The sequence below is a fragment of the Gavialis gangeticus genome, unplaced genomic scaffold (assembly GCF_001723915.1).
Source record: "Gavialis gangeticus isolate Ggan-Ray unplaced genomic scaffold, GavGan_comp1, whole genome shotgun sequence".
NCBI classification, from domain to species: domain Eukaryota; kingdom Metazoa; phylum Chordata; order Crocodylia; family Gavialidae; genus Gavialis; species Gavialis gangeticus.
Window position 1 is genome coordinate 30,596,970 of NW_017729028.1, and position 2,831 is coordinate 30,599,800.

Here is a 2,831-nt window from a genome sequence, read left to right on the forward strand (position 1 = left end):
GTGTGTCTTTATTCCTTCCCCCTCAGATCCCCCGCTCCTCACCCTCCGCCTGACCTGCCAAGCTGCGCTTCCCAGCCCAGAGTTGTATGAGCAGGGGGGTTACCTCCACAACCCCAACCCCAGCTCCCCGTGTTTCCATCCCCCTGTCCTCCAGCCAGCTCCGGCACCGGCGTCCAGCCCAGGGATTCAGTCACCGCTGCCCACATTGCCACGGCCCCAAACTGACTGCCCTCCGTGTGCTGGTGCCCCCAGGTGGTGTCAGCTCCCTCCCTGCACTTCGCCCTGGAGCATGATTAAGCTTCACCCACTGTGAGGACTCGGCTCAGCTTCCTTCTGTGGGGCCAGACCTGCACGCCGGCTGGGATCAGCGCATCAGGGGCCCCTTTTGAATCCTAAAGAGCATGTGGCCATTTTTGCTGAAAATCTCTATTCTGGCGTTTTCAGCAACAGCGTCGGAAACTTTCCCCTGGAACTGGCCTCTGTGCTACCGAGGGCCTGCGACCAGGTCCAGTGGGGCCAAGGCTCGTCTGGGACAAGAAGGCAGGGGCTGCTCGTTCTCCAAAGCGGAGCATGCATGCGCACACCCCGTGCACCTAAGCATGCGGGGAAGTGGCCTCCTCCCTGGGACAGCAGCAGGTGCAGCATTGCTCACAGGTTTCAAACATGCTTGTTTTCCATGAGGGGTGACAACACGAGCCCTTCCCTGTGTGTTAAACAGCCGAGGCAGGCTAAAGCGACGTCCCAGCAGGCCTGGCACTCTTACAAAGCTGCGTGCTCAATCGCATGTAAACAAGCCTTGCTGCGCTTCCTTCCACCTGATGCTGCTCGACTTGCTCTGGAGCGCGGAGGCAGCCTGCGGCTCTGTCAGCAAGTGCTGATTGCCCCGGCGGCCCCCCCTTGGCAATCTCAAACAGCCCCTTGGCACTGTCCCCGTGTCTCTGCGGTATGCATGCTCGGATGCAGGCGCCAGCCCAGGTTCTGGCTGCACGGAGCCGACCTGCAGAGGGATGGGTTGTTTTTAAAGGACGGCGTTAACTCTGCTTCCTAAATCCTCTTTCTGAGAGGAGAGCCTGGTTCCCTTCTCCCTCGGGGGCTTTGAGGCAGGCTGGAGGCAGCCCCGCAGCCTACCTCTGAGCCAGGTCCCCCCTTGCTGCCCCTTCCCTTTCAGCTTTGCCGCTTGCCCTGTTGCAGGTCGGGCTTGTCCAGCGAGCTGATGTTGCAGAGCAGAGTCCAGGAGCGACGTGCTGAGCAACGCATGGTGCGGGCAGGCTGAGACCCAGCTCATTTCCCTTCCCTTACAACCCCCCTGCGGTTACTGTAAGGGTCAGCGGGGAGTTTGCGAGGGACGCGTCACTTGTGGGCTGTGTCTCTGCAGCTGGGTCCCCCCCAACACCCCCGTCCGTCTGGGTCTCAAGGTTGAGATGGGAGAGAGGGGGGCACACGATTCACCTGCAACTCGATTGCTTCAATGCGAACCAGGTCTTCCTGCACTAGCGACTAGTGCGTGACGGGGCCAGGAATCAAAGGTTCGACACGCAGCTGGAACCAGACACCCCCGCGTGGAGGTGCAGCTGCCGTGGCACAGACACAGGCTGCCCCGGGGACCTGGTCGCTTTTCACGACCGAAGCAGCTGCGCTGCTCTTGCAGTCGGAAACTTTCCAGCAGGATTTGGGGCAACTGAAAGCCAGGAGCTGGGCGCAGCGCGCCTGTTCCCACCTGTTTTTTTGGTCTTCAAGGCCAGTAATTGTCTGGATCAGAGACTGAAACCCCAACTGTTCTGTGCCCGTCACTCGCCACTGAACCCAGCCTCTCTGTGCTTGTCTCCAGTGAAAGATGCTGCCCGGGACCATGTTGCAAGGTGGGGGCAAGAGCCCTTCCAGGTCGGGGTCCTTAGTGCCATGCGCTCCCGCGTCTGGAAGAAGGAGGCTGCAGGCTGCGCTGCCCATCTCGGGCAGTGACCAACCGGTGTCATCCCTGCTGGCTCTCTACACTTGAGCGTGTCCACCTCCTGGGTAAAGTGGGGATTAGGACCGTGAGAGCTTAGCTGCCCGTGGCAGGGTGTGGGACAATGGTGCCTGGGCTGGGTCTCCCTGGCGGAGGCAAGGAAGGGAGAGGGTGATGCCACCTCTGCGTAGCATTGATCGCAGCAGACACTGGCTCCTGCTCCTCTGTCTGAAGCCCTGTCTGGCTCCTCTACTCCGAATCTCGCAGCCCGTCTGCCCCACTCGGCCAGGGAGTGGTGCAGACTCCTCAGCGGATCCAACGTGGGGCTGCTCCCTCTCTCCCCCTGCAGCGCAGGGGATGCTGAGCACAGGGTTGATGACTTTTGGGGGCTGGCACTTACGCTTTTCAAAGTTTGCTAACCCCTCCGGCGCCAGGGCCGTCAGGCAGGCAGCCTTCTGCCAAGGCCCTGAGACCTGCAACGGGCAAGCGGCTCCCTGGCGTGGGACAGTGAGACACGGCCACCGCCGGACACGTCGGGGAAAGCAAATGTTTTGTCCTGCTGGGCTAACGGTGGTCAGCGCCTGCACGGGTCCCGTCGCTTTGCTGGCGAAATGCATCACACCCCGCTCCGGTCCACCCCACCGCTCTTCAGGACTCGGGCAGCCCAGGTCCTCTCCCCCTGCGGCTGCTCCGGCGAGGCCTGAGGCCTCCCTGCCCCTAAAACCAGGTCCTGCTGGTACCACGCGAGCCCCGTGTACCCACTCCTCGTCCACGGTGCAGTCTGTACGTTGTTGCTGCATCATCTGTCTGACGTCTTTGCGAGCTCCAAACTCATCCCACCCCCAAACCGGGGCACAGGGTGGGAGCCAGTTGGTTAAAATTAAAA